The 25,341-nt window shown below is 41.5% G+C and overlaps 1 protein-coding gene across 2 annotated transcripts in view; it reads right to left on the reverse strand.

Annotated features, from left to right (window-relative positions):
- Positions 1-25,341, reverse strand: part of LNX1 (ligand of numb-protein X 1) — a 150,963-nt gene that overhangs the window by 47,951 nt on the left and 77,671 nt on the right. The window lies entirely within an intron of this gene.

The raw sequence follows: 25,341 nt of genomic DNA on the forward strand, positions 1-25,341 counted from the left end.
ACACACACACACACACACACACACACACACACACACACACACTGCCTTTTAGAATATAAACTCTTGAGAACAAAGACTATCTCCATTTTAGTTCTGAGTAGCCAGTGCCTTGCTCAAAGCAGGCACTCAATAAATGTTGAATTGAATTTCATTGAATCTTCTACAATTCAGAAAGATTCGAAAGTATTTTGTATCTGATGAGGCAGCTTAGGGGAAAAGAAAGAACTTTGTGTTGGGATTGACAAGAGATGGCTCTGAAACCCAAGTCTAACACGTAGGGCAGCATGGGGCATCAGATAGAGTGTTAGAGCCGGAGTAAGGGAGACCCCAGTTTAACTACACTCAGACACTTAGGAGCTGGGCAACCCTGTTCCCTCAAGTGTAAAATCAGGATAATGATAGCACCAACCTCTCAGGGTTGTTGTGAAGATTGAATGGGATTATACTGTAAAGTGCCCTATACAAAGGCTTACTCCCTTCCCTAGTACTGACCGCCTTGGGCAAATCACTGGACCTCTAGAGGCCTCAATCACTCATCTTTGAAATGAGGAAGTTAAATTCAATGACCTCAAAGGTCCCTGCAAGTGCTAAATTCTACAATCCTGGAATAACCCTTCTACTTAATTTTTCCCCTTGTTCCCAATAGCTGAAGTGTGGCATCTAGAGTGGCATCTGACCTACAGTCAGGGGCTCAAAGACACTAATTTGAACCTGGGAATGACACTTCACCCCTGTCTGCCTCAGTTTCCTTACTTCTAAAATGGGGATAATAGTAGCACCTACTTCCCAGGGTTATTGTGAGGATAAAATGAGATCATATTTTTTTTTTAAAGCAATTGGGGTTAAGTAACTTGCTCAGGGTTACACAGCCAGTTATTTCTGGGTGTGGTGCTAAGTGTCTGAGCCCGGATTTGATCCCCAGGTCATCCCAATACTGGAGCCGTATTCACTTCCATAAGTTTTATATTTTCTCCCCCTCCCTCCCTTCCTTCCTCTCCAAGTCGCCTGCAATCTGATATAGGCTCTACATATAAATTCTTATTAAACATACTTTCACATTAGTCATGTTGGATAGAAGAATTATAATGAATGGGAGGAACCATGAGAAAGAAAAAAACAAAACAAACAAACAAAAAAGAAAAGAGTCTGCTTTGCTCTGCATTCAGACTCCATAGTTCTTTCTCTGGATGTGGATGCAAAATGAGATCATATTCATAACACACTCTGCAAACCTTAAAGTACTATGTAAATGCTAGCTCTTATCATTAAGTATGAAAGAAAGTTAATACTAAATCAATTCAACTAGCATTTTGTGCTACTCTGGTGACACTATGCTTTTTAAGAAAAAGATTAATGACAACTCCTTGACTTTTGCTTGTAAGTAGTTGAATGGTGGGGTGGATGGAGGAGGCAGCAGAAACTAACTTTGTAATCACAGAATGTTGGAGCTGAATGGAATCTTCTAGACCAGGGGTGGGGAACCTGTGGCCTCCAGGGCACATGTGACCCTCTAGGTTCTCGAGTGAGGCCCTTTGACTGAGTTAAAGGTCTGCACTTGAGGACCTAGACACTCATATGTGGCCTGGAGGCAGCAGGTTCCTCACCCATGTGGATTAAATCATTTTGTCCAACCCTCATTTTAACAGAGGAGGAAGAATGTCTTCAGGGAGTGAAGTGATTGACCCTCAAGAAGAGGGATCAAGAGATAGGAAGAAAAGTCATACACATTCTTGTTGTTTTTCTAAGCTTTCAATATTAATTTATCCCTCTACTGTTGCCAGGATTTAAGGAAAAAAAAAACCAAAATGTCCATCTCTCAAAAAATATATATTATTAAAATTCATTTTTTAAAAAATTTCTTGAAGTGTGAGGGAGTCAAGATGGCAGAATAGAAGCATAACCTCTAGTGGTTCTGGCTTCCATCTTCCCCAATCAGTGTAAAAAGGGGACTTGGAACAAACTTTGGAGCTGCAGAACCCACCAAATCACACAGAGAAGCTAACCTCCCCCTGAGGACAGCCCGGCAGGGCGGCAGGAATCGGCCAACACAGACCTCTGGGAGCTGAGCCCAGGCCCTAATGAGACGGAGGTTTTAGCCCCAGGGTGGGCCTGACCAGCCACCGGCAGGAGGGACTCCAGATCAGCAGCAGCTGTGGCTGTTTCCAGAATTATCAACACACACATGCGAAAGACAAAGTGAAAGATCAGTACAGTCTGGACTTTGGGACCCAGTAAGTGGGAGTGTGGTCGGCTTTTGCCCCTGGGGCGAAAAGCCCCTGAGACGCTGATCAGCACCACATGGAAGCTTCAGCTCCTGGCCTGCAGAGTGAGGAGGACCAAGTGACAAGTCTGAGGGGTAATCGCTCTTGCTTTAACCTGCTTGGATCTGGATTGCAGTCTACGGTGGAGGTCCTGGGGTGTGTGTCCAGCTTGCCAGAGCGTGCAACTGAGAAAACCCCAGCGTTTGGGACGAAAGCTCCCCTGTCTGGTGGCAGAGTCCTACTGTGGCAAAAAGCCCAGGGGTCAAGTGACTGAGGGGTGACATGACCAGGCAAAGGAAACAAAGCAGACAGAAGATACCAACATTAGACTCCTATTTTGGGGACAAAAAGGAGCAAAGCATGGAACAGGAGGAAGACGGTGAAGTCAGAATTCCTGCACCAAAAGCTTCAAAGGAAAATACGAACTGGTTACAGGCCATAGAGGACCTTAAGGAGCAGATAAGAGAAGTGGAGGAAAAATTGAGAAGAGAAATGAGAACGATGCAAGAAAATTATGAAATGAGAGTCAACAGCCTGAGGAAAATCACATCTTATAAAATAGACTAACTCATATGGCAAAAGAGGCTCAAAAAGGCAATGAGGAGAAGAATGCCTTAAAAAGCCAAATTTTCCAGATGGAAAAAGAATCTCAAAAGCTCAATGAGGAGAATCATTGCTTCAGAATTAGAGTGGAGCAAATGAAAGCTAATGACTTTGTGAGAAATCAAGATGCTGTTAAACAGATCCAAACAAATGAAAGAATAGAAGGCAATGTGAAATATCTCATGGGAAAAACCACTGACCTGGAAAATAGATCCAGGAGAGATAATTTAAAAATTACTGGACTACCTGAAAGCCATGATCAAAGTAAGAACCTAGAAATCATCCTCCAGGAAGTTCTCAAAGAAAACTGCCCTGATGTTTTAGAACCAGAGGGCAAAATAGAGGTTGAAAGAATCCACCAATCACCTCCTGAAAAAGATCCCAAAAAGAAAACTCCTAGGAATATTATAGCCAGGTTCCAGAATTTCCAGATTAAGGAGAGAATATTACAAGCAGCCAGGAAGAAACAATTTTAATATTGTGGAAACACAATCAGGATAACCCAGGATCTGGCAGCTTCTACACTGAGGGATCGAAGATCTTGGAATATGATATTCCTGAGGGCAAAGGAGCTGGGATTAAAACCAAGAATCACCTACCCAGCAAAACTGAGTATCATGTTTCAGGGGAAAATATGGTCATTCAGTAGAAAAGAGGACTTTCAAGCATTCTTGATGAAAAAACCAGAGTTCAATAGAAAATTTAACATTCAGATACAAAAAGCAAGAGAAGCCTGAGAAGGTAAACAGGGAAAAGAAATCATAAGGAACTTATCAAAGTTGAACTATTAACATTCCTACATGGAAAAACAATAACTGCAACTCATAAGACTTTTCTCAGTATGAAAATAGTTGAAGGGAATAGAAATATATATATATGTCTATATATGAGTGTATATGGGCATATGAATACATATGTGAATGTGTGTATATATGTTTACAGGTATACATAGAGAGCACAGAACCAATTTAATAGGAAAGGATGATACTTAAAAAGGTGAAATTAAGAGGTAAGAGAGGAATATAATGAGAGGAGATGGGGAGAGACAGATTGGAGTAAACTATCTCATATAGAAGAGGCAAGAGAAAATGGTTACAATGGAGGGGAAGAAGAGGAAGGTAAAAGGGAATGGGTCAACCTTATTCTCATTGAATTTGGCTTGGGGAGGGAAGGAAATACACACTAAATAGGGTATCTCACCCTATAGGAGAGTAGGGGGGAAGGGGATGAGAGGGGGGAATGATGGAAGGGAGGGCAGGCTGGCAGGGAGGGAAGTTGGAAGCACCCACTTTTGAAAAGGGATGGGATCAAAGTAGAGAATAGAACAAGTGGGAGGTGGGATAGGAGGGAGGGAAATATAGTCAGTCTTTTACAATATATCTACTATGTTATTTTTTTGCATTAGCTACACATGTACAACCTATACTGAACTGCTTATCTTCCCAGTAAGGGTGGGTGACAAGGGAGGAAGGGAATGAATCTGGAATTCAAAGTTTTAAAATCAAATGTTTAAATATATGTATACTATTATTAATACTATTTTACATGTAATTGGGAAATAAGATATACAGGCACTGGGGCATAGAGATCCACCATGCCCTATAGGAAAAGTCAAAAGGGATATTGGAGAAAATATGGGAGAGAGCAGATTGGAGGAGGGGATATCCTCTGGGACTGCTATTTTGGGGAGGTGGGCAGGGGAAAAACGGGGAGAAAATTTGTAACTCAAAATCTGGTGGAAATGAATGATGTAAATCAGAAGTTAATAAAGCATTTCAAAAATGGGAAAAAAAGAGAAGAAAAAATAATAAATAAATAAATAAATGAAATCTCTTTAATCATCTTTTAATAATGTAGACTTTGTATAATAGTAGAATGGACAGTTTATCCTTTGCATAAATTTTTAGAACAGGTTTTCCAAAGTAAATTAATGCGGCCACCAAGATTCACTGAGGTCATTGTGGATTCAGAGAATAAACTTTAGCTGGACTCTTTCATTGATAATTTACATTCTAATTATAAATCTTTGCTTCATAACATGCCCCCAACCTGATTATAGTAATCAACACTTTGCTTGTGTCCTTTGAAGGATCACAGTGATTTTAAAAGAATAAAACTGCTATTTCCTTTTTTTAAAAAATTACTTACTTGAGACTTTTCACTAACTCAGTCCAACTTTCTCTCCATTAGGGCAAATGATTAAGCTTCTATTGGACTGATTTGCTTGTTAGCTTGAAAATAGCAAAATAGTGGATATGGGAAACTCAAAGTTGGAAGAAACACAGTGTGGTGGGAAAAAGAAAACGAGATAAGAGTTTGGGCAGCCAGAAAACCACACAGATCTATGAACAGAGCACTTTTCTAGGCCAACAGTGTTTGGTCTGCAATGCATGTGTCAGGGGCTGGGAAGTTCCTAGACTGTTTGCTTGGTCTGGAAATGTTCCTTCTTTTCTCAGGGCTTCATTGCTCAGGACAATGCACTCTGTTGAGCCAGGGAATGACTTCTCCATTTGGACAGATGGCTGGCAGCAGTCTCCAAGCCTTGATGGGGGGAAACAAGGCGTTGTGATCAAAGGAGAGAGAGAGGCAGCCTCTCCTGGGGTTGCAGGAGTTAAAAGGATCCAGGCTTTGAAAGTGTGAATGTTAAGAATATACTACTACAAAACCATGGCAGCGTCAAATCCCTGGGATTCCAGGCCCTTCAGAAAACAGGCTCTATGATCTCCAGAAAGGGATTGATTTTAAACTTGAGAAATGGAGAGGGAGGGAAGAAAACTTCCCAGATCCAAGTATTGACCCAGAGACTGTGAAGATGAGCAGATTTAACATATGAAAGAGAAAAGCCCAGTAATTCCCAGGAGGCAACAACAGGAAAGGAAGCACAGGGTAGTGGCTCCTAGGTCCCTGCCTCAGTTACCTGCCTGCTATGCCAGGTCCTCTGAATGTCTTTGCTCCTTCCAGGCTGCCTGGGGACTAGACTAGAGTCTAACTCCTGAACCCCAGCTTCTGCAGCTGGGTCTCACTCCCTTCCATTAAGGCCTCCCCACTAATGGTACTACTTCCTGCCTACACCTCCATCTACTGCTTGTTGCTAAAGGATTTCGAGAAAGGGAGTGAGTGACATGATGGAGGTTATATTCCAGCAAGATAATGCCGACATCAGTAATTATAGTAGCAGCAGCTGGCTTTTGTATACAGGTTTACAAAGCTCTTCACATACATGCCCTCACTGGGTCCCCATAACAACGCAGTGAAGTAAGTACTATGGATATTACTATGCACACTTTAAAGATGAAATGAGGGTCACCAAGGTTAAGTGGTCTGCCCATTGTCTCACAGCTAGAAAGGATCAGAGATGGAATTCATAGGATTATACAAGTAGAGCTCGAGGGGTCCTTAGAAGCCATCGGGTCCAAACCCCTCCTTTTATAGACAGGGAAACTGAGGCACAGGTTGGTTAACTTACAAAGGTCACATAGGGAGTAAGTGAAATAGATTGTGAGCTCCTTGAGGGCAGGGAATGTCTTTTGCTTTTTTTTGGTTTCCTCAGTGATTAGGCGAAGGCCTGACCAACAGTGCGTACTTACTTAATGGTGACAATTGGGATTTGGAATTAGATCGCCTCCCTTCAAATCTAACACTCTTTACTAGCATTTATTAAGCATTTCCTGTGGGCCAAATCCCTTGACTCCACGTCGAGTGTCCTCCCCGATGGGTACTTATTGGAATAACATTTACACTGACTACCTCTTCAAGCACCACACGCATGGTAACCAGGTTGTTTTAATATCAAGCTGGAGATAGATTTCTCCCTACTGCTAAGAAATAGAAGGAACCCAAAGGGTTCGGAAGACCTCATGTTGCCAATGTGACCTATTCTAATTCTGCAGATCAATGTACAGAACCCCAGGAAAAACTATCCCTTCCCATGGGTAAGGCAGCCTCCTTCACAAAGCCTTCCCAGACCCTCCCATGTAACTAGTGGCAGCCTTTCCATGCACATCTCCCTTTATTTCAGCCCTTATCACATTGGAATCACTGGGGCATGCATCGAATAGCCCCTTCTATTCAGACTAGAAATCCCTTGGTGACTCAGATCATGCCAGGGTCATCTTTATACCCCAAGCATCTAGTTCCAGGCTTTGCCCATAACAGACTCCTAACCAAGTAAATGTTAAGTTGGCTGAAATGACGAAATCTCTCTCCTCCTGATCTTTATACACAGCTGTATTTTTAATGGCTCAGTGGGTGAACAGAGACGGGAACTGAGGAACCCTAATTCATGGACCTTTAGCAGAGGAGGGGGTTCATGCTTGCGCAATGTTGGCTTTCCCCTTCCATTAGGCTTAATTTGAATCTGAGGCAGAGCCATCTATGAAGCAACTACACGTAAGCACTAATTATCTCTTTCATGGTGACTAATGCTTAGGTCCAGTGGCCAAAAAAAAGGGGGGGGGGTCGGGGAGAGGGGGATAGGGAGGAGAGATCTTTTGAATAACAAAAACACATAGAGGCAGCTAGGTAGCCCTGGAGTCAGGAGGACCTGAGCTCACACCTGGCCTCAGACATTTACTAGCTGTGTGACCCTGGACAAATCACTTAAACCCAATATAAATATGTATATCTGTATGTATATATACATACATATGTATGTAGTGACTGTGATTAGGGATGTAAATTAACTGTGTATCTATTTCCAAGCTTGGGCATTCTGGACATTTAAGTGCTGGTGGGTTGTGGTTAACTTGAAGGAAAACGGCTTGCCCCACCCCCCCCCCTTAAAAAAAATTTTTTTGCTTTTTTTTGGAGGAGGGAGGGCAGGGCAGGGCAATTAGGATTAAGTGACTTGCCCAAGGTCACACAGCTAAGTATCTCAGGGCAGATATGAACTCAGGTCCCCCTGACTCCAGGGTCAGTGCTCTATTCACTGTGCCACCTAGCCACCCCTCACCCCCCCCCCTTTTTTTTAAACCAAAAGAAGCCCTTCTGGTACATGACTTCAAAATACACCAATTCTGAAAATTCTTTCTTGGCAATACTGGAGTGAGGGGGCCTGTTTCTTCTTCCCAAAGTGAGCAATGACAAATAACTCATTAGAACAAGAATAATAAGTTACAAAGAGGTCATAGGGTAGTGGTCTCTTTTAGAGAAGAGGAAAAAATCCCATGCCAAACCTCGCTAACGAAAAGACTTGGAGGCCGATAGCAGATGTCCAGCCCAGGCATAATTCAGAAAAGGTCTGATGGGGCTTCCCTTCTGAGAGTTCAGCCAACTGTACCTTGGATCTGTATCAAGCCCAGTTCAGCAAGCAGACTCACAGGGTATAGCGTAATGATAGAGAACTGGATTTAGACAGTGGGTAGAGAGCTGATGTCAAAGCCAGAAATATAGGGTTCAAATGGCTGTGGGACCTTGGGCAAACTCACATAATCTTTCAGAGTCTGAGACAGATACAACTTTAAATTGTAGAGAAGGTGTCAACTACATTGGTAAAGGGAGTTTTCACACCTGGGAGTTCCATATATCAATGAAATCTCAGGTCCTGTGGTTATTCCTGCCTAAGTGACCTTAGTTGCTTCTGGGCCTTGGGATATTCATTTGTAAAACAAGGGGGTTGGACTACATATTCTCTACTGTTCTTTTCAGCTCTAAATTTCTGTGATTCTGTGTCCCTGAAAAGCTGCTCTGTACATGCTACATGAAGGTTACCCACAAGGAAGCTGGATGAAAGACTATCATCAGGGCCAGGTTGGCTAATTCCAGAATATTCCCTTTGATCCCTTTACTTATCAGAGCTTGAGTCCAGTGGTGTTTTTTTTTTTAATTAGGTTACACATCAAATGAGCTTTCATCATAAGCATATTTTCCTCTGTGGATGAGAGATTTAAATTCATTACTTACCCTAAATGACTTTGATATGAGCAACAACAAAAAAAGCTTCCTAGCCAAGGAAATGTTCATCATCATCATACCCCTAGCACAGTGCTGGGCACATAGTAGGGGCTGACTGGTTCTCAGTCCTCAAGGGATACGATGACCTTTCTTCTGAACCAAAACGTTGGACCAATGGTTTGAGAAAGGATCACGGAATCTCAGAAGCAGAATCAAGGTCATCTGGCCCAACATGAACCCAAACTCCTAAGAATCTGCTATAGAAAACTTCCAGCAAGTGGTTATATGACCTTTCCATTAAGATCTCCATTGATGGGGAAACCCCTCTACCCGAGAGTGCAGCTTGCTCCCCATTAGGATAAATAATTGTTAGGAATTCTTTCCTTTGGGTAAGTCTACATCTCTGAACTTTCTGAAATTTCCATCCATCATTGTGCCTAGTTCTGAAGCCTTCTGGGGCCAAAGAGAGCACATCTAATTCTCTTTCCATATGACAAACCTTCATATATTTGAAGATGGCTCTTGTGTCCCCTTTGAAGCTTTTCTTCTCCAGGCTAACCATGGCCAGAGCCTTCAACTGATCCTGGCTTTCTCCAATCTTCCCAGGATAGTCTCCAGAATATAAATGGCACCCCTACTCTGTAGTACTCAGAACTGAATACAATACTGCAGATGTCCTCTGAGTAGGGCAGAATCCAATGGGACCATCATCTCCTTAGTCCTGGACACCAGACTTCTTCTGATGCAGCCTAAGATTGCATGAGCTTTTCAGCTATCTATCTCACTCTTTACTCACGTTGGCAGTCCATTAAGAACCCCTAGACCTTTTTCAGACAAACTGCTCTCTTCACATTTCATAGTGGGGAAGTTAATTTCTTGAGCCCAAGTGTGAGATATTATTTTATCCCTATTAAATCATCAGCATTCTAACCTATTTGGATCTTGAGCCAGTCAATCAATATTTCAACTTTCTAAGGAAGGATCATAGAGCCAGAAGGGACCTTAGAAGTAATTTATTCCAACACCTAAATTGTATAGATGAGGAAACCAAAGCCAGGAGAGATTAGATGACTTGCCCAAAGTTACAGAAGAGGAAATGCTGTCATTGTTCAGTCATTTCAGTCATGTCCAACTCCTTCTTGGCAAGGATACTGGAGTGATTTGCCATTTCCTTCTCCATTCAATTTTACTGATGATAAAACTGAGGCAAACAGGGTTAAGTGACTTGCCCAGGGTCACACAGCTAATAAGAACAACTGGGGCTGGATTTGTACTTCGGGATGAGTCTTTCCAGGGCCGACACTATCCACTGTGCCACCTAGCCGCCCATAGGGTAAGGTTACAGTTTGGATTTGCTTTTTCTACTCCAACATACAGCTCCAATCCCTTGCTGGCCCAATATTTTACCTTGTCAAGTCTTTGTGAACGCAGAATCTTCAATGCAATAAGTTAACTCTATATCATGTGAAAATTTGATAAGAAGGCCATGTATATATTTATCCAAGTCATTGATGCAAATGTTAACACAGGTCTAAGTCTGGACACAGATTCCTAGGGGATGCCTACCAAGCTGACACTGAACCATTAATGGGCATTTCTTAAGTCTATTTAAACTAGAAGCCAGAAGCAACTCTGTCAGTTATTAATGCACCCAACATCCTATGGCCTAGCTCCCATCTCACTGTCTTCTCCACAAAAATAGCATGACAGATCACCAAATACTTTACTAAAATCTGTATCTGTTGAGTAGGAATCGGTATACATATGTAGATATACACTATTTCCCTGATCTGCCAGTCTAAAAACCCTATCAAAAAAAGGAAATTAGATTAATGAAGCATGACCTGGTACTGAGGAAGCAATGCTTCTTCTTTCTAATCCCTGCTTATTTTTCTAGATTTCACTCCTTTTCCAATTTTCTTATATCTTCCACCCCACTCCTCCCACCATGTACTCTTTGATCCAGTGGCAGAGACTTCCTTGGGGTCCTGCTACAAGAAGCCTGTTCTAACCCTTCTTGATTCAAGTGGCTTAGATCTGTTGATTATTTCTAATTCATCTGGTATACCATTTGTGTATACATAGTTGTTTGCATGAGGCCTCCATTTTACTGTGAGCAGCTCCTGGAGAGAGGGAGCTGTCTTTTACCTTCCTATGTATCTCTAGCATCTAACAGTGCCCGGTACACTGTAGGGGCTTAATAAATGCTGACTGCCTGACTACTGACTATTTAACATGTTGTAACTCACTTAAGCTTTCAATGCTTTAGACAACTCTCTAAGACTATATGTTGCAGAGAAAGTACCAACCCACACTAGTAGAGAGGACTTTCCTCACCTAAGAGTTCCCTGGACCAATGAAATGACAAGTCCTGCCCCTCTCCTATCCCTCATGAGTGTATATTTTCCCTGCCCCCTTCTGAAAACCAGGAAGGCACTGGATCTTCTCTAGTCCCGCAGCATCTCTCCCAGTATCCATAAGCTTTCAAGAATCACTGACAGAAACTCAGCAATCATATGTAGCAGTTCTTTCGGTTCCCGGTGATTTAGTCCATATGGGCCAAGTGACTTGAGTCCATCAAGGGCAGCACCATCTTCCTACCTATGCTGAGTACCAGCTCCTTTGAACCACTTGTGTTCCATCCTTTCCTGTCTGATGATTAATCCTTTACAACATCTCATTACAAAGTACCCACATTCTTCTTTACATTGGTTTTGCCCCAACAGCTACTTTTTCCCCTCCTCTCTATTGCCCCCCTCTACTTGGGAGGGGTGAAAATGATCTTGCACCATATTCTAATCCAGATGGAAACCAAGAGAAGCCTTCCCTCTTAATATTCACTACAACCCAGAGTCTGATCCAGGGGAGAAAAAGAAATCAAGCTGAACACTTAGTAATTCATGGCTTTCAGACTTTCTACTCTAAGATCTAAGCCTTTATCTCAGAAGCAGAGGCTTGGATTGGATAGTGATTGAGACAATTAGCCCAGAAAAAGGTCCAACTCTATTGTATCTGGAAAAAGGGAGACATTGAACCTTAATGGATGTATTCAACCAATCAGACAACAAAAGGAATCAAGACTAGCAAACTGCAGGGACCTGTCTCCCGGAGTTCACAGCTGAGTACAAGTTACTCAGGCTAAGCAAGAAGAGTGACTTTTCAACTAAGCTCAGAGGGCAGGGGCCAGACCCCAGATGTTGAAGATGGGTGGCAGAAGAGATGACAACAGAAGGATCCTAAAGAATGGTCTCTTCTTAGAGTCTGAATCTAAGCTGCTATTTTTCTAACATTACTCCCTCTTACCCCCATCCCTAGGATTCCTTTTTCTAGGGGATAGAATATTAGTACAACTTATCTAAGCAGCTCTAGGCCCATTCAGTGATCACCTAACTGCCCTTTGGAACACCTCTACTGATGGGAAAACCATGAGAGAGAAAACCCATTCTGTTGTTGGATATATCTAATTAGGATATTTTTCTTTATGTTAAGTCTAACAGTTTTTAACCTTGGCCCTAAAAAATACTCATCACTCCAACTTGTATCCTCTGAGGCCAAGCAGAACCACCAAAATCACTGGCATTCTTCATAGAGTGACAATTGTAAACAGGTCATGGATAAATTGCACACAAGTTCATAAGTGCAAACAGTCATCAGGCCAGTGGCCCCACCCTTTGGCAATTGGTTCAACTTCTGCTGAGTATGAACTTCAGCCCAAATGTGGCCTGCGGAATTGATTTACTTCTATTTACTAGTAAAACCAGTAAAGCCCTCTCCTTACTACCTCCATTTCTGCACCACCAAAGTACTATCCACATGGGCTAAAGTGTCATCAGATTCATGTGCTACTCCTGTTTGACTTGTTGATGAAAAGCAAAACAAAACAGAAGGTGAGTTATAAGCAGAATTAACCCAAACTCACTCATCTCTACCCAATAATACTGTGTGGTGAAATGACGGACACATCTATTGAGAGGGAAACACAAAGGGGCCCATGCCCTGGCCACATACCAATCTAAGTAAACACCATCAATTTGTTTTAGCAAAAAAGTTGACATTTTCCTGTAAGATATATTATAAAATGCTATGCAGGCATGAGAAATGTCTTACTCCCTCTGCAGTGTATGAGTTGGAAGATGGAACGTGGGGGGAGATCTTCCCAGATCTCCCTCAGTCTTTACATTCCTCCTTCCTGCCACTGGAGCTAACTTTGCAAAGGCAGGATGCCGCCACTGCCGAGACAAAGGTAGTCAAAGGTCATGAGGTGCCTCCCCAATGGACTGGATCGTGACATCACTGAAATACTGTGCCTGCACTGATGTGACATTCTAGCTACAGGCTACAATTCAAAATCAGTTGATTATGGACAGTGATTCAAAACAGCACTCTCGTTTCTCCTTCTCCCCTTCATCAGTTTAAGAATCATTTCCCTCTTGTTTTTCTATCCTGACAATTTAAGATCAGTGAGATAGGAGACAGAGGAAATGAAGACTTGTTTTTATTATGACTTGGAGACACCACCAGTGCCAAGAAGTCTATTGCTGATCAATATTCTGACCTTGCGAAACAAGGCGAGGAACCCTAGCTTGCTGACTGTTTCATAAAGGACATGGAATCCAGGCCTGGATTCTCTTTGTTATAACACTGCTGTTATATGCCTGAAGGGATTGTAATATGGGTGATGGGAAAAGTAAGAAAAATGTTAAGCAAGAAGAGGTAGCTGTAAATAACCGTGTTATTTTATACAGATATTATTCATTATGGACAAATTACTGGCTGCCAACATAAATACAAACAGCATGATCCAGTAATAATGCCAGACCATAAACTCTGCTACTGGATGGGTTGCTCTAATTATCTTTGCATCTACATGGGCTGACATACCAATGCCCCTGCCTCATCAACAGGGACATCTTTCAGAAGCAAGAGAAAACTAGGAGGAAGGGGGGTGCTTAGTGCCAGGTGACAAAGTAAGAGGAAAAGGTTACTACCATCACCCGTATTTTCTCTTAGTCTCTGTTCTTTCCGCCTAAACAACCATACTGTCTTTAGGGACAGGGATGTCTCCATTTATTTGGAAGGAAATTGTACTCGAGTGGTGGGATGCAGGTAGGGACGGAAGACATGAAAAGGAACAAGGAAGCTGAGGTATTTCATTCTAACATTTGAGGGGTTTCCCTCCCATACCATGAAATATGAATGCCACCATCTTTAATAGAAGAAGAAAAGGAGTCTCCACACAGATGAAAATATAGATTTGGACCAAAAAGAAAAAACAAAATATGATTCTGTTGTTAACGCTGCCAAGGCATTCTTTTATCTTTCCCAAGTGTTATCTCTGAAAATAACAGAAACCTAATAGGCTTAGGCAATAATATCCTTACTCTAGGTTCTTCTTCACATGTGCTTATATGAGTTCCTAATGCTTTATTAGACTGACTTCTAGAATTCTACCTCTGGCTGTACAATTGTCCCTGGAGCAGACCAGGGAGTGGCCAGAACAGAACAGGCCCTAAGATGGTCCCAAGGGATCTACTGTGACTGAAAGAATGACATTCATTGTTTGGTTAGGAAGGGCCAAGCTAATAGTCATGACTGCCTGATAAATACCATTCCTGCTCCCCAGGGTGATGCCTAAGAGAATTCCAAAGTCAGAAACCAGATGTTAAATTGACAGTGGTTAATGGGGAATGTTTGAGGATTTGGGCACAGTCCAAATGCCAGGCTAATTCCTCAAAGAGATAGATGTATATGTCCCTTCTGTGCATCTCTTATATCCAGCTCTCTCTGAGGTCATAGGATAGCTATTGCTGGCATGTTTTCATGGAGAAGATGTCCTTGCCCTCTGAGACAGTTCCAGTGCTGCAGATGATTTGGACTTTCCATCAGCTTGCTCTAAATTTGAAGATTATCTCATTGTTCATTAACATTTATTATGCTGTAACATTTAGAAGACCTATAATGCTTTATTGTGTTCTCAATTTTTGTGTTATGCACTTAAAAACCTCTGAAATTTTCAAAATTTCTCATCTCCTATAAGAACCCTTGTATCTCTATAATGGTGGAAGGCTTTCCCTTACTGTGAGTTCCTTGATAAATCCCAGATCCAGAACAAAAAAAATTCAGATAAAATAAAGACATCAATATATTTTTTTAAAAAACTGCCGCACTCCCAGACATTTATTCTCTTGTAAGTCTCAAGAAAAAAATGAAATATTTATTCTCTTTCGTCCCTCTCAAAGCCCCTTCTGGGCTGGGCGTATTAAGACTTTTTGGAAGAATGTTTGACTATGAATCATATTTTTCTTTTTGGTTTGAAGATGTTTACTATGTGAACAGACAGGGGGAGGGAGGGAGAGACAGAGAGACAGAGAAAGAGACAGAGAGACGGGGAGGGAGAGGGAGAGAGAGGGAGAGAGAGAGAGAGAGACAGAGAGAGAGAGAGAGACACAGAGAGAGAGAGACACAGAGAGAGAGAGAGACAGACAGAGAGAGAGAAACAGAGAGAGAGACAGAGAGAGAGAGAGAGAGAGAGGAGGAGGGAGAAAAGAAGGGAGAGAGAAAGAGAGATGGAGAGAATGCCTGTGTGTGTGCCTAAAATTCACATTCTTGATTTTTTGGGCCAACTTCAAGATATAAGATGTGTTAGAAATACTCTCTCTTCCCTAAATTTCAGTATATTAATCTTTCTTGTCTCTTTTCTGACTGGGATAGCACTCTATCTTCTCAAAATGAAGACTTATCATGACCAACTTTCTATGTAAGATGGATGAGCATCTTTGTGGGAAGAAGGTGATTAGTTACCAGTGGAGAATGTATTTATTCTTCAGAAAAGTCCTGGGGGTTGCCTGGGACCCGTGGATGTCAAAGGACTTAGCTATGGGCATACAGTAACAGCAGGAATCAGAAGCAGGGCCTAAACAGCCTTCAAGCCCAGCCCTCAGTCACTAGACCACATTGGCTTCCAAAGCTCAGAGTTGAAAATGACACTTTAGCATGTCTCTCCTAGAGGACAGAGTGGTTGCTCCATAGGAACTAATGACTGGATTTAGTTACTAGATTATTCAAAACCTGTTCTCCATCTCCTTCTTGCTTTGCCCTCTAACATACTGTTTTTTTTAAAGTTACTCTATGGACAGTTAGGTGGCACAGTGAATGGAGCACCAACCCTGGAGTCAAGAGGACCCAAGTTCAAATCCAACCTCAAACACTAGCTGTGTGACCCTGGGTGAGTCACAAGCCCAAATGCTTCCCCCAAAAAAGGGGGGGGGGTGCCTAGGTGGCACAGTTAATAGAACACTGGCCTTGGAGTCAGACATTTAACACAAAAACTAGCCATGTGATCTTGGGCAAGTCACTTAACCCCAACTGACCTCCAAAAAGCAAAAAAAAAAAAAGTACTGCAACAGTATGTGAGTTCCCAAAGCTACAGTAAATGTTCATAAAATATTAATTCAAAAGAGAGACCATGCTCTTTTTTGCCATTACTCAGACTTTTGAATTTTTCAATCACTCTACCATACAAAGCTTTTAATAATGGAACCCAGCTCCAAATTGTTTCAGGCAAACAGCAACTTCTTTCCCACCTCTATACCTGCCTCAATCAAAATAATCTCCAACTATCCAAGTTATTCATCCTCTGTGTCTCAATGCCACATGAAGCATTCTCTGACTACTGCAGTCAATAGGAACCTCTCATTCACCCATGCCTTCAACAAACGCTGTTTTGGCCTTTTTGTCCAAGGTTTGATATTTCCAGAGGCCTCCAGTTAAGTGTAACAAGTTCCTATAAAGTAAAAAATCACATTGAGGCACACAAGGAATGCAGGGAAACAGAAATTCTAATAAATAATATAATTTCCATAAATAATATGGAATAAATAATTTCCATAAATACTATAGTTTCCATGAATCGGGACTAATCACAACAAATTTTTCCCCCAGAATAATAAATAGGATAATTAGAAATCTGCCTAGAAAACAAATAAGAATCCTCCCCCCTTAAATTCTCTTTATACTTTATACACATTTGAAAGGGCTCTATATCCCTCTAACATGTTGACATTTTTTCCTGTGGGTATGAGTACACTAATTCTACTGGGAGGGAAAGATGGATAAAAGGAAGAAAGGAAGAAGAAAAGAAAGAAAGAAAAAGAAGGAAGAAGGAAGGAGGAAAGGAAGGAGGGAGGAAAGAAGGAAACATTTATTAAGTGCCTACTATGGGTTAGATATTGTGCTAAGTGCTTTACAAATATTATTTCATTTGATCCTCACAGTGACCCAGAGAAGTACATGCTAAAATTATCCCTATTTTGCAGTTGAATAAACTAAGGCAGACAGAGGTTAAGTGACTTGCCCAGAGTCATAAAGTTAGTAAGTATCTGAGTCTGCAACTGAACTCAGATCTTCCTGAATCCAGGCCCATAGCTCCATCCACTATACCAGTTAGAGGGAAGAGGGGTTTGGGACAAGGGCTAATGAAGCAAAAAGAACATTGGTCTTGGAGCCCAAAGTCTCAAGTTCAAATTTTGGCTTTGAAATGTAACAGCTGTGTGATCCTAGGCCAGTTATATAATTTTCCCAAGTGTCAGTTTATATCTGCAAACTGGGAATAAAAGTGCTTATGCTATTTACCTCAAGGGATTACTATGAAGAAAAAAATTTGAAAACCTTAAAGCACTATATCGATGTGAATGATTTTATTTATTATTTAGGAGCCTCTGACTCCTACTTGATTAATTTGATTAAACAGGAGGACTACCATATTGTGTTCAAAAGAAGCTGTGTAGAGTTTAGTCCTTTCACGCTTTTTTCCCTTTTATTTTGCTATGGAACTCGTAGATCCTAGTCTGCAGTTCAGGAGCTGGGGGTGGAACGGCCAGAAAAAGCCGGAAAAACAGACAAAGCATGGCTCTTGGCCACTGGCCAGCCAGGCCAGCATGGCCTATTCAGAAGAGATTCCATTGTAAAGTAAATTAAATTCAGAAGAGATTCCATTGTAAAGTAAATTGAAAGCATTCGATGAGGTCAAACTTTTTAATTGCTCCAATGACTCTAGAGGGGGTAAGTAACCCAAATCCCTAGATCTCCGTATTAAGAATTACATGGTTTTCACAGATTTTTCCAATCCAGTCTCTACCCACCTGCCAGCCCAGGTAAGGTGAGCAGAGCAAAACTCCCAAGGGACCCACAGCTGGAGAACTCATTTACAACAATTAGTCCAGTTTACAGAGGTGTGAGTACTCAAAGGGCTTCATCAGGGACATTTTCTCTGCCCTCCTGGACCCAAGCAACAAAGTCATCCTGAGGTTTAGACACTTGCCCTTGTGGCCAGTATCTCCCATAGGAAAGACACAGATGAATGGTCATTGAAATCTCAAGTAAGAAGAGCAAAATGGGCTATCCAGAAACCTTCTAAGTAAATGTCAAACTAAGTTTGGTGAGTTTGGGTAGCTCTAGCCGGTGGTATGCTGGAAATATTTAACAACAAGCTCTCCCCAACCTCCCCCCAAATTAGGCATACTTTTATGTTTACTCTGCCTTGTTAACATTTTCTCCATCACTTTCTTAAGTCTAGAAAATAAATAAAATAACAAATCAAGCCCTTATTTGTAGCATTTGACTATTTCTAAGGTATAAATGCCCACAATGAAAATTTAACAATCGGCTTTTGAAACCTCCAACCTATTTTTCCAGTCCTTCCTTATACTTTTTCTCTCCAGGTTCAAGCAGATACTGCCAGTTCTTCTCAGCTTCAGGTCTTTGCTTACTTCATCCCTTAAGTTCAAAATGCTTCCTCCCATCCCAATCAATCTCCACCTATTAAAATTCTGTTTAGATGGATCCTCTTCCCTGAAACTTTCCCCATGCCTCCAGATGTAAGTCATCTTACTCTTTCTAGCTCTGCTAGGCTGCTAGTATTTCTGTTGTGCATTTATCTATTATATTCTAATTTATATTGGAGTTATTTATATACTACATCTCCCCCAATGAAATTATAAGTCCCTTGAGGACAGAGACAAAGTTATTCATCTTGGTTCTGTCTTCAGTGTCTAGCTCCATGCTTTTGAACATAGTTTTGGGGTTTGGTTTTTTTGGGGGGGGGATGGGGAGTTTTAAATTTGTCATTTCACTGATCTAGGGAACTTCTAGTGTGAAAATTGCCTCTACTTCTTAGAACAACAACTTCTCTGTTATTCTCTTAGAGGGTAGCCTTGGGCCCTGAGAGGTTAAGTAACTTGAAAGCTAAAGTGTGTAAGAGACAAGGAGAGAGTTCACCACTTTGGAGAAGAAATTTACTGCATTTTGAACTTTGAAAGTAGTCTAGTCTTTCAAAACCAGCAAAACATAAATTTGAAAATGTATCAGTGAAATTATATCAGATACGATTCCTGAATGGGGATAGGAGGAATAAAAATATTTCTTCATTTATTTCAGAACTAAATTGTATAGTTTTTTTCCCCCTAAATAAGAATGGGTTTGAAAAAAAAAAAAAGCGATTGGATCTGGGTTACAGGAATCACTTTTCCTCCTGGCGGTTTTATGTATTTGAAATGGTCAGCAGGCAGGCCTAACTCTGCCAATTAGATTCAAACATTTTGTGGGTTTCCTTTCCTGCTCATTCCCTGTCCTCCTGCTGTGAAGGTTACTGACAAAGGATTTGGTTAATTGCAATCCCAAGCGCTGATTTTCAGTAGCCAGCTTTCCCTTCCTTGGTACAGGGTTGCATTCTGGGTGGGCAGACTGCTCCTGGGTTGAACGTTAATGGGATTAATAGGATGCCATTTTGGTCAAGTGCTCTGTTCTCTACAGATTTTTTGCCCTTCCTCACAATATAAATACCATTGGTATGTTTGGGGAGACAATGTCATCACCTGGTTTAAACTATGAGGCTCATTTTAAAAACCAACAGTCAAATCTGATCAATGTTGGATTTAGTCCTGTTCCTGACGGCATTAGCCGTCTTGCTGAAGGAGAACCATGGGCCTGGAGCTGGAAGCAGAGAACAATCAGATTTAGAACTGGGAAAAATCATTGAGGAATCCAACTCCCTTATTTTACTTTGAGGAAAGTAAGGCCTGATAGGCTTAAGTTATTTGCCCACTGTCAGTTTTTCTGGCTGTACTAATTTGTAGCACTGGTGATCAAGAGTGGAGAGGAGCTGCCTTATTAGTGGTCAATACTGTAATGCGAATGTAAATTTTAAAGATCTTCCCTGCCCCTAGGCTAAAGTGCACCAGAAGCCTGGGGAGGGAGGCTTGTTTTTCAGTAGATACTTTTTGATTGGCCAGTGGGTCAATAAGGTTGTTACATTCTCTGAGCCAGGAGAAGGCTATATAAGCCCTGATGTGTAGCTTTGTTTTGGGACTCACTTTGAGAAGTGTTCTGTGATTTGATCTGAATTCTGGGAAGCCGTTGTTGAGAGTCCCCCGGCTTTGAAAAACCCAGAATGTGGAAACCCAGATGTTGACTGGGTATGGATGTAATGGTTGGACAGTTTGGAAATCTGTCTACTTGATGTTTCTGTCTTGATAATTATGCCTGTATACTTTGAGGTTCAGGGTGCTGACCTTTTCTCCTGAACAAGGTAAACGATATATGTCTGACTGATTAAAGTAAGCTTGTTAACCCATTTTGAGTTGCTTTCCTTTAACAAAGCAGATCTAAGAACCTGTATGGGCGGCAAACCCTGAGGACGCTTGGGGTGCTTGCTGCTACAAATACCAACCCAAGATGTTGGACATCTGCTAGACAACAGCAGGATGAAAAAAGATCTGGGGATTTTCATGTACTCCAAGCTCAATGTGGGTCAACAATATAACAAGATCATTCCAAAGAAACACCTCCAACCCCCCAAAAAACTAATTCCTTCTTAGGCTGCATTGTTTATGAAACAGAGAAGCCACTGACTGACTCAATATATTCTGCCACGGGCACACCACACCTGAAATATTATATTTGGTCCTAGGTGCCATATTTTAGGGGATACACTGACAAGTCAGAAGGCATGCAGAGGATGCCGGCAGGACTAGGGGCCATGCCCAATGTAGATCAGGCCAACAATCTGGGGATGTTTAGTCTGGGGAAGGGAGGCCCAGAGCTAAATGGCTGAAATCTGGAAGCAGGATGAGACTTTTTCTGCTTGGCCTTAGGGGGAAGAACTAGGAAAAAGCAGGAAGACATTGGACAGAAATACATTTTTAACTCTGTGTGAGGAAAACTTTCTAACAATTTAAAACAGTGAAAGTAAGATGGGTTGCCTCAGGATGTAGTGAGTTCTAATTCACTGGAAGTCTGCAAGCAGTGAAGTATTTAAGCATCAGGGATGCTGAGGAGGGGATTTTCATTTGGATAGCCAGTTGGGGTCTGGAGGGCCCCATCCCACTATGGGGTTTTTGCAAGAAAGTGATTCAGCTCAAAGCAGCTGAGGTCTCTCCTGGGTTCAGGGCAACCTGCACAGATCTCTTTCTTTTCCACCTCCCATGTTTGTTTGCTTGAATATTTGGCGGGCTTTGGAGGAGAATTTATGTAGGAGTTCATTAGGAATGAAAATTGTAAGAGTAGGAATTTGTGCTTGATCTAGTGAGCAACCAGAGTGCTCTGGGGTGATGTGAATGAGACAAAGATAGCAAACCCAGTTTATTCTGGCCATTCTAATGGAACAGATGCCTTTATTTACCTTTGCCAGCTTGTTCTTTAATACTAATTTAGTTTAACCTAAATTACCAAGCTAACCACCCTTGTGGAGGCCTGGAAACACACTCAAAGTGCCACATGTACTCCCCATTTCCGCAGCCCTCACTTTGTGCCGATGTCAGCTAATCCCTGATTTGGCCCTATGTCACTGACTCAACAATATTTATAGGGCATCGACAATGTGGAGAAAGCCCATCCATAAGGCCAACAGATGCTTCAAAAAGGGTAGGCTAGGTCAGGTAACTCAATCCAGCGAACATTTATTAACTGTCTACTGTGTGCACTTAGACACTTGGCTGAGGGCTGGAGATAGAAAGATGATGTAAGACAGAACTCCGAGCCTCAGTAGGAATTACAGGGTCACCAGGGAGGAGACACGTACAGATTCCTAGAGGACAAATCAGATGGCAATAAGCACATAGGAAAGCAACTAACAAAGTACTTTAAGGGTTTCAAGGAGGAAGAGATCATTTCCAGCTGGGGGAGATTAGGAAAAGGTTTTATGGAAGAGGTAAGACTTTTCCTAGATCAAAAATGTGATTATCTTGTGATTGAACTCTGCTTACTCCTCTCAGAGTTATTCCCTGGAGGATGGGGGACTGGTGTGTCAAGGAGTGGGGGTAAGGGGAAGCTGGAAAGAGGGGGGATGGTGGTTCTAATGATGAGGCCTTTTATTTGTTCAACCACCTGATCAATGCAAGGTTGTAATCTATCATTTCACATTGCAAGTAATAGTAAGAAAGGCCATAGGAATGTTCAAATCACTAGTGTCTTTCTAATCATACCTTAAATCAAAATAGTCTCTAGTTGGGGGGAGAAAAATGTAGACCACTTGTTTTTTGGCTGCCTAGAGAAAAGCTGGGGTGGTGGAGAGCTGGGGGTAGGGGTGGGGGTAAAGGTTGTCTTTACCTTATGTCCAGTTTTTGGAAGGAGAAAAAAAATAGGTATTACATGTAATATATTTACATGTACTTATATAAAACTACATATTCATGTAATATATTTAAAGAAGATGTTAAGTCAAATTTTAAAAGTCATTTTTCCTTGACGTGGCATGAAGAAAAATGTAAACTGAATCACTAAAGGGCAATGTGGGGATTTATTTTGCTCGATGATGTGTATATGTGGCTTTGTTTTCTTCCTCCCCCCCCTAAACAGGGTGAGGAAAAAAAGAGAGAGGCAATTAAAGTGACAGTTTTCTAAAGGTAATTTTAAGAACTCATCAAGTCTCTGAGACTTGTCGTTGACACAGCTGATGGTCAGATTTCCCTCCTCCCTTATCTAACCTTTTAGTTTTAGGGTAAAATTAACATGAGTCCTTTCTCTCTGGGCCTCAGTTTCCCAATCTGTAAAATGAGGGGAGCTTGATTACATGATTCCTTTTACTCGATTCAGCAAACATTTATTAAGCGCCTAGCTGCTCTGGGGAAGGCAAGGGGTTTCAAGGATGGAAAAAAAAATGTCCCTGAGGAGTTTATAAAGAAGCCCCCTGTACACAAATTATCATTCCACATTTACTAATCTTCTACTGTGGGCAATGTACTTTGCTAGGTATTGGGGGCAACAGGAATTTTAGATAAGATATGGTCCTCTTTTTCACAGGCCACAAACATGTGAATAACTCTAGATACTGGACTTGGGATTTTACTGATATAACAGAAGTCCTGATTGAAAAGATTCCCTCTACCAATGATGGTTGGCACCATATTTGTAACTCATAGTCTTAGAGAGATGCAAAAAGCACTGAAAGATTAAGAAATGATGCTTATATTGATAATGGTAGCTATTATTTATATAGAACTTTATAAATATCTATATATACCTAAAATACAAAATATCTAAAATATTTGCAAATATCTATATATACCTAAAATACAAATATCTAAATATATTTCGATATTTACAAATATCTAGATATACCCCATTTTACAGATAAGAAAACTGAGGCAGAATGACTTACCCAGGGTCACACAGCTAATATGTGCCTGAGACTGAATTTGAATTCAGGTCTTCCTGACTCCAGGTGCAGCACTCTTATGCAGCTGCCTCAATGTCACATAGCCCATGCTCAAAAGGAGATCATGAACTCAGGTCCTCCTGGCTTTAAAGACCGCTCTATAGCCATTATACCACACTTCCTCTAGGATAACTATAATACCCAATTTTAAATTACAATGACATTTCTTTTTTTTTTTTCTGATCCTGTGATTTCAGTGGTCCAGGGAATTCCCAGGGAGGGTAATTTGCTCTATCAATGCAAATTAGTAACTATTTTGCAACTTTAAGAGCTATGTGGGGTTAAAGGATTTGCCCAGGCTTCAGTCCTAGGGTGTCCAAAGTGGGCCTTAAGTCCAACTCCTGGGAGCCATGCTGCATGAACCACAGTAAGTGTATTTGAGACGAATAAAACAAAGTTCTGAGCATCAAGGTTGTCACCGAATGGGGGGGATCAGCAAAGGCTTTCTGACATACTCCTCCCAGAAGAAAAGACAATGAATTGAGTTGGACTTTATTCTGCCGGCAACAGACATTTCAGGATCAGGAAACTGTATGAGCAAAGGCAGAGGGGCAGGAGAGCCCAGGAATTGCTTGAGGTAACGGTGAATAGACCAGTCTAGGCAGAGCATAGAGAGTATAGAGGTAAGAAAAGATTAGGTAGCCTCAGGCACTTAACACACACACAAAAATCCTCTTGTCTTGGGCAAGTCACTTAACCCCAATTGCCCTACCTTCCCTCTCCAAAAAAAAGAAAAGATTAGGTAGAGGGCCTTGAATGCCTAGTAGAGGAATTTGGAATTTGCTTAGGAGGCATTAGGGAGCAGCTAAAGATGCAGGAAGAGGAGGAACATGAAGGAGAGATCAGAGGGGATACAAGTATGATATGCTTCAGAGGGCTCCCAGCTGTTCGGCTAGGCTAACATTTAGTGCACCCCACTGAGCTGGGGCCTTTCATGTCGAAGGTGACACCGGACTTGAGTGTCCCCAAAGCCTTAGTGCTGTTTAAAGCTATGAAAGTGTAAAGATTTTTGGCCAACTCGTACTACAACGACGTTCTAAAAATGAACGATTTTTAAAGACCTCAGATCAGTTTAATGACTAAACATGACCCCAGAGGACCAGCAATGCTACCTACCACCTCCTGATAGAAAGGTGACGAATAAAATGTGCAGAATAATGCTGACATTTCTAGATGTGACTATGCATATTTGCTGCGTGGGTCTTGGTTTTGGTTTTCTTTTTTTTCCCCCTCCCAATTGGTGTGGTGGTTGGGGGAGATGGGAGGGAGAAAAAAAAATGCTTGATAATTGAAAAAAAAATAATTTTAAAAAGGTTTCAAGGGCACAAATGTGAAAAACTACATTCTCCTATGGTGAATAGTCTGCCAGAATGCAAAAGGAAAGGATAAGACATCAGATAACCATTTTGCTAAAATATAAGTGTATGAAGAAGAGTATTGGAAAACAAGGTTGAAAAAGTAGAGACAAGCTGGGTCAGGAAGCCCTCAGACATTTACTAGCTTGTGTAACCCTGGGTAAGTCACTTAACCCCGTTTGCCTCAGTTTCCTCATCTGTAAAATGGGAATAATAACAGCATCTACGTCTCTGTGTTGTTGTGAGGGCTCAGCACATAGTAAGTACTTATTCCCTTCTGACTCTCTACAGCCAGACAGCAGAAGGCTAACAGAAGGCCTTAGGTACTCAGTGGATATTAGAGAGTCACTATGGGCAATAGTGACATGGTCAGATCTGATCGCTAAAACACTTTCCAGTTCTTTCATTTTGTAATACTGAATGTTAAATAAACAAAATGTGCTAAACTAGAGACCTATATACTATATGGGCCTCCACCAAAGTCCTCCCTGAAGCCTTCCTGTGACACGGAGATACAAGG

This window comes from Petaurus breviceps, unplaced genomic scaffold (genome assembly GCF_028583685.1).
Source record: "Petaurus breviceps papuanus isolate PSGF00001 unplaced genomic scaffold, PetGlider_PUasm1.0 76, whole genome shotgun sequence".
In the NCBI taxonomy this organism is placed as follows: domain Eukaryota; kingdom Metazoa; phylum Chordata; class Mammalia; order Diprotodontia; family Petauridae; genus Petaurus; species Petaurus breviceps.